The sequence below is a fragment of the Dermacentor silvarum genome, chromosome 7 (genome assembly GCF_013339745.2).
Source record: "Dermacentor silvarum isolate Dsil-2018 chromosome 7, BIME_Dsil_1.4, whole genome shotgun sequence".
In the NCBI taxonomy this organism is placed as follows: Eukaryota; Metazoa; Arthropoda; class Arachnida; order Ixodida; family Ixodidae; genus Dermacentor; species Dermacentor silvarum.
In genome coordinates, this window is record NC_051160.1 from 119,124,625 (window position 1) to 119,132,546 (window position 7,922).

Consider the following 7,922-nt stretch of genomic DNA (forward strand, 5'->3'; position numbering starts at 1 on the left):
TCGCGATCGTGGCCGCGGCTCTTGACACGGACTCCCTGCTTTGCCAGATAAAAGACTTCGTGCGTGCTGAGGTCGCTCGTCAGCTTTCGCTGCTGTCTTCAGCCACGTCACCACCCTCACCTTAACCGGCCAACCTTCGCCAGGTCCTCCAAGAGCAAGTTTGCGCAGCTCTCCCTTCTGCCCGCGAGACTCCGCTGGAGCCGACTCCCGTTGCTTTTCCTGAGGTGACTGCACCTCTAAGCTATGCCGAGGCTCTCGCGCGGCCACCACCTCAGACCTTTGCGCCATTCCCATCAGCCGTGCCACTGCGTCCAGCTCCTCAATTCGTTCAGCCGCCGTACCCACAAAGCAACGGACAATGGCGCACTCCTAACAACCGCCCAATATGTTTTGCGTGTGGTCTACCTGACCACATTGCACGATTTTGCCGTCGCCGCCCAACATCCTACCGCCGTAGCTTCGACACAGAACCATACGTTTCACCATACCCGTCGTCCTCCGCGCCTCAGAACCCTGGCCAGATGTCTTCTTACTCCGACCACCACGCTCTTGTTGACCGCCGTTCGCCATTGCCCCGACGTCGCTCGCTTTCGCCGATGCGTCGTCGTCCTTCTACGCCGGACCGGGAAAACTAATCGCCGCAGTTCCAAAGGCGAGAACTGCGTCACCCACGAACAGACCAAGGCCTCTCCCTTCTCCGACTTATGTTATTGATGTATATATGGATGGCGTCGCTGCACTCGCCCTCGTTGACACTGGTGCCGCAGATTCAGTTATTAGCGCCAAGCTTTGCCGTTTGCTCAGGAAAATTACGACGCCAATGTCAAACGTATCCCTGCGTACTGCCAGCGCAGACCGCATCACGCCTGCAGCTGCATGTACTGCTCGTGTTGTGATCAACGGCCTCCTCTACATCGTCGAATTTTTGGTGCTGTGTGCGTGTTCCCACGATCTTATTTTGGGCTGGGACTTCCTTTCCACTAATAAGGCTGTCATCCACTGTTCTCGTGCTGAAGTGGAATTTCAAGCGCTGTGTGACGCCCCGCTCCTTGACGCTCGTGAACCTGAAGATAAAGTTTTTGTTGCCGAAGACGTTACAATTCTACCGCACTCTTTTGCCCTTGCTACAGTGTCATGCAACATTATTGCTGATGCCAGCGCACTTTTTACGCCATCCGACATTTTCGCTCGTCGCAAATGTTCCCCCCTGCCTTTCGCTGTTTTGGACGTTCATGCCGGCGTCAGCAGACTGCTCGTCTCCAACCGATTGCCCTGTCCTCTCACTTTGCTTCGTGGGGAGTGCGTTGGCCGCGTCCAGTGTGTCGACCCTGCTGCCATCATTGACATGCCAACTGGTTCCATCGCCACTCATGAGGTCGCCGGAATGACCTGTAATCCCGCGCAGGAGCCGACTTCGCCCGATGTTCTACATAGTTCCATCGCCGACACGTTGACTGTTTCCCAACGCGCCCAGCTTCTACGCCTTCTCGACAAGTTCCGTTCGTCTTTCGACTGCCAGCATGTTCCCTTGGGCCGCACGTCAACTGTTTGTCATCGCATCGACACGGGTACCAGTGCGCCACTGCGACAAAGACCATATCGTGTATCCGCGACAGAGCACCGTGTCATCGACGACCAATAGCTGACATGCTGAAGCGCGGCGTCATTCAGCCTTCGGATAGCCCCTAAGAATCTTCCGTTGTTCTTGTTAAGAAGGACGGATCGATTCGATTCTGTGTCGATTACCATCGTCTTAACAAAGTAACTCGTAAAGATGTTTACCCTCTTCCGAGAATTGACGACGCCCTTGACTGTCTTCAAGGCGCGGAGTTCTCTGCTATCGACTTACATAGCGGCTATGGGCAAGTCACCATACCACCCGAAGACCAACCTAAAACGGCCTTTGTAACACCAGATGGCCTATATGAATTTCGTGTCATGCCTTTCGGGCTTTGCAACGCCCCAGCAACATTTGAGCGTATGATGGACAACCTTTTGCGTGGTCTCAAGTGGAAAACCTGTCTGTGCTACTTAGATGATGTGGTATTTTTTTGCCCGATTTTCCCACCCATCTCTGTAGGCTGGAGGCAGTGTTACAGTGCCTAACTGCCGCCGGTCTACAGCTCAACCTGAAGAAATGCCACTTTGGCGCAAGTCAGCTCACCATCCTTGGCCATGTCGTGTCTAAACACGGTATTCTTCCTGACGCCGCCAAGCTCCGTGCAGTTGCTGATTTTCCAAAACCTTCCTCCGTAAGAGAACTTCGCAGCTTCTTTGGCCTTTGTTCTCACTTTCGCCGCTTCATTCGGAATTTTGCGTCCATACACCGCTCCCTTGAATCAGCTTCTACGGAGCGACTTGAACAATTACGCCTGGTCCCCTGCTTGTGATGATGCCTTCCAAGAGTTGCGTCGTCTATTAACATCACCGCCTATACTGCGTCACTTCGACCCGACTGCTCCGACCGAAGTACACACCGACGCCAGCGGTTTTGGGCTCAGGTGCTGTGCTCGCGCAGAGCAAATCTGGATTTGACGAGTACGTCGTTGCATACGCAAGCCGCACCCTCTCCAAAGCAGAGACGAATTATTCTGTTACGGACAAGGAATGTTTGGCCATAATCTGGGCACTTGGTAAATATCGACCCTACCTCTATGGCCGCCCCTTTGACGTAATTACAGACCACCATGCACTTTGTTGGCTGTCCACGTTGAAGGACCCCTCAAGTCGATTAGCTCGCTGGGCTTTGCGGTTGCAAGATTTCGACGTGCGCGTTGTCTACAGGTCTGGCCGCCGCCACACCGATGCCGACGCGCTTTCCCGTTCGCCCATGTCAACCGAAAGCGATGCCTGCCTCTCTGCCGTTGACCTGGTAGTTTCGTTCCCAGCAGGCTGCGAAATGGCTTCGGAGCAACAATAGGATGCCTGGATTAGTGCTCTATCCGCTTTCTCGCAAACCCGTCGACTGTTCCTCCACCTTCTCGAGCTTCGCGCCGTCAAGCTTCTGACTTCGAAATGCGGGATGGACTTCTCTATCGCCGGAATTACGTCTCTGACGTCCGAAAGTGGTTGCTTGTCATACCTCGACATCTTCGGGGTGAAATATGTTCTGCCTTCCACACTGACCCGCAGTGTGCACATGCGGGTGTCTTCAAGACGTACACCCGGCTTCGCTCCAGGTTTTATTTGCGTGGCATGTACACGTTTGTGCGCAAGTACATTCGATCGTGCCCTCAGTGCCAACGCCGCAAGGGTCCTGCTCAGCATGTCTCTGGTCCACTCCAGTCAATCCCGTGTCCTGCCAGGCCCTTCGTTCGCATTGGGATTGACCTCTGTGGACCCCTTCCCAGCACGGCTTCCGGAAACCTCTGGATAGTCGTCGCCATCGACCACTTGACGCGATATGCCGAAACAGCCACTCTGTCTGCGGCCACAGCCCGTGATATAGCATCCTTCCTCCTGAAAAACTTTATTCTCCGTCACGGTGCACCTCGCGAACGTTTGAGCGATAGAGGACGTGTGTTCCTCTTCGAAGTTGTAAACGCACTCATTGCTGAATGTCGCATCGTTCATCGCACCACCACCGCCTACCATCCTCAAACTAATGAATTGACGGAAAGATTTAACCGCACCCTTGGCGACATGCTCTCCAAATACGTCACCTCTGATCACATTGATTTGGACCTGATTCTGCCATTCATCACGTTCGCCTACAACACTGCACCACAGGCGACTACAAACTTCTCCCCATTCTTCCCCTTGTATGGCCGCGAACCTTCGGCTACCCTCGACACCATTCTTCCGTACAGACCCGACTCATCCGAATGTACGCCCATCTCTGAAGCTGCCCGCCGCGCAGAGGAATGCCGCCAGCTCGCCCGTTCCTTACAGCCGTCGACCAATAGCAACAAAAATCTCGACGTGACGATGATCACCCGCATTGTCACTTCCTTCCGGACTCCCTTATGTGGCTTTGGGTTCCTGTCATTCCTGCTGGCCTCTCATCCAAGCTTGTATCCAAATGTCAAGGACCCTACCGTGTTGTAGCGCAGACATCACCTGTGAACTATATTGTCGAGCCTGTCACGCGACCTACGGACCAACGCTGGCGTGGTCATGAAACCTTCCACGTACAACGCCTGAAGCCGTAATATGACCCAATGATTCTATGTTCCGCATGAGTCGCCAGGATGGCTACTTTTCCGGTTGGGGGGGGGGGGGGCGATTGTAGTGAAGAGGAATGCCCGGCGCTGCAGCCACATCGCCAGTCATCCGGAAAGCGCGAGCTGGAGATTGCCTGAGCTGTTTTGGTTGAGACACGCTGCAACGCTGCCTGCTGCTCTCTTGTCCTACGTTTGCATTAGATTTCATACAATAATTGTGGGAAACGCTATGATGCTAGCATCGGAAGTGAGAACACCATCCTGGCAGCGTAAGACCGATTGAGCGGAGTGTGACTGCGTCCACGTGGCATCGTATCTGTGGCAGTCAAACGCACCTCTCGTCTCTGGGGACATTCTAAACATCCACGTTTGCGTGCAGGCTGTGGATAACATGACAGGGCGACGACTGGTGGTGTGTCACCTTCTACTCGCTTGGGAGCCGGAGAGTTGCGTACATGCGTTACTCTCGATGGAGAAGAGACACGACTGGCAGCACAGCAAACAAGGATTTAATATGTACAGGGGCGGTAAAAGCACAAAGCACACAAACTATAACCATAATTCACCAAAAATGTTCACTCGAACTTAAACACAAAGCTTAGGCTCAATACAAAACTATCAAAAATGCTCACATAACCAAGGAACGACTAACACTATCTTGGTTTCGGAGCCTAGCTCCGCCTTAAGTCTCTACGTCAGTCTTAGCGCTGGTTCATCGAAGTCTGGCCACCTTGGCCCTGGTCTAACTGCGTCGCAATATAGAAGTGCGGGTTCTTACGGACCGTCGGTTTGAAGTTCTTGTTGGGTCCGCGTCGTGCGCGTCCGAAGCGTTGCGGGTGCCGTAAGTGCCGACGCCTCGCGGTTCCGTTGACCTGGCCGAGTACGTGGCTGGAGCTCCGGTAGCCGCCGCTGACGTGTCACTTGCCGGGTTAGGCTTCGCGAAGCGTTCTTGCCCTACGTCGATCGGCATGGCGACCCGGTAGCAAGGTGATTATCGGTTGAACGGGCTTGGCCGAGGAAGAGAGATTCTCGAGAAGAAGACCGGAACCACCGTGAGCAGCAGCGGCCGGTCCCAGGAGCTTCGCCCGGACGTCTCCGAGGACTACAGCTACGCCTGGGCCTTGCCAGCTTCACGTCCTTCGTGGCCGGGTCCTCCGCTCTCCCGTCGTCAGAGCATGGCTGACGAAGCGACCTTCCAACCCAAGAGCCACGTCGATAATACCGCTTCGATGCTTCTCCCTCGCGGATTACACCTCGACTCGCGTGCCTCGAGCGCTCGCGCCGTTCGGAACGCTCCGCGATCTTCGTAGTCCTCTTTTCTCGCCACGGGTGACCTCTTACATGGTGGCGACCGCGCGTACGCCTGTAGAGTGCCCGTATAATGCTATTGCAATACACAAGAAAAAAGTAATCTGCGCACTACGCATATACTGAACAGATAAAGATTAATAAATAAGCTAGAATTGAATAAAGGCCATGGACTGAGCGTCTAGCAATGAACGTGAACCGGTATACTGGACACAGTGTCGATCAGGTTGCAAAATTCTGTAATGGAGGCATTTTGAACGAATCAGAAAGGCCGTAGGAGACTTCTGGGTCTCCTCTAGGTCACTCAGAGCTGGAAAGGCGAGACAAAATCGGTAAATGTGCAGAACAGCACCCTCCGATCTGTTCTCGCAGTATGGGTTTCGCAGGACGTTTGTGTCGCAAGTTTTCGATTGACGCTAAAACGCACCGACAAATTTTAGCGAAGACGGTAATGACAATACTGGGGCAAACACGACCTTTTAGCCAGAAACAGCACCCTCTTATCTTACAGGCATCCCAGAATTTACACTTGAAGATAAAACTCAGTAGTGTTCTACGCGTACTCGAGATGGCGGAGTCCCCCTTCTGGAGTCTGTATGCACGGAGCCAACGATTGCTTCACCTCTGGTATTCAGGTAGCAGCAATGGCACTCCAAAATACTGAGGCGAAGCATTTATATACCCTTTCGCTGTTTACGAACATGGGCGCAGGATGGCTTTCGATATTGCGCACTGCCGTAGCGCACTATAATTAGCGGTAAGAAAAAGTTGCTAGCAGGTGTACTTATAGGAATATTTATGAGTATCACTCTTGAGCATAGGTTGTAAATAACGGAAATCACTAAGACTCACTGACAAATTATGCTTTTTACTTACGTGATTCTTACATAATTCTACTCAGCCGGGCTCACTTGGAGTCACTCACGAGAATCGGACTGTGACAGCTCTACTTGACCTACAGAGTCTGAGAAAGTCAATGCTTCGCGTGAATTGAACACATCGGTGACCAAAAGACTTTCACGTCAGATATATAGCACATGCACAGGGACTGCAAACGCTAAACATATAGAAAAAGTATGCGCAAGAGTTTTAAAGACACAAAATTTCTCATTTCCTGGGCATCACTGTGTTATAAGAAACACGTGTGTAGCGTGATCTGGAGGTATTTCGCCTTAGAATAAAATGTGCGACAGAGGTCTTTAAAGAAATATGCAAATTATTTTTTGTGTGTTTGTGGGTGCGTATGTGTCGTGCGCGGCGCGTTCGGCGCGCGCGCGTTTAATTGGCAACTAGGCCCTTTCTCGCACTCAGCGGTGTCAAGGTTTGCCTCGTAATCAACAGTGGACGCTGTTAAAAGTTGCACCAAAATAAAAGTGACTTTACGAAACGCATCTTTTTAACTACAGTTCACGATAGCCCTGCAGCAGGTCGTACTCACTGTTCTCCTTTTCCGTTTTATTGCGATAGCAATTATATGGACACTCCAAGCGGATTTCTGCCGTCGGCGTCACCGTCACCATCGCCGTCGTCGTGAGCATCCATATAGATTCCAACGGCGATGAAATTGTCACCGATGATAAGTGGTTCTTGAGGGAAAGGGAAAGGTTGGCGCTATCTTCTGCAGCCCTTGAGGGAGCACGGCTCAGCGCCAAGCGCCGTATGCTGTATGTGCGAGTGAAAGCGCGCGAGGGACGCGCGCTTTCACGGGGAGGGAGCGAATGCACGGCGGAGAGCAAACGCACGGCGGAGAGCAAACGCATCTTCTTCCGTCGCGCGAAAGGCGGTGGGGGGACGGGACGGAGGGAGAGAGGGGAGGTGACGTTTAGGCATAGGTTGGCAGTGTGGGAAAATACTCACTCACCATAATTTTTTCCAGGCCCCGCACTCACTCACGTTCACGCTCACTTCCACTGACACTCACAGCACTCACGCTCACCTCCACTCACACTCTCTGGCACTCACTCGCACTCGCACTCACCTCCACTCACACTCACTGACACTCACTCGCACTCACCTCCACTCACACTACAGGCACTCACTTGCACTCACCTACACTCACACTCACTGGCACTCACTCGCACTCGCACTCACCTCCACTCACACTCCAGGCACTCACTCGCACTCGCACTCACCTCCACTCACACTCACAGCACTCACTCGCACTCACGCTCACTTCCACTCACACTCACTGACACTCACTCGCACTCGCACTCACTTCCACTCACACTCACTGGCAGTCACTCGTACACGCACTCACCTGCACTCACACGCGCTGGCACTCACACGCACTGGCACTCACTCGCACTCGCACTCACTTCCACTCACACTCACTGGCACTCACTCGCACTCACACTCACTTCCACTGACACTCATTGGCACTCATTCGCACTCACTTCCACTCACACTCACTGGCCCTCACGCCTTTGAAATGAGTGCGAGTGTGGTGAGTAC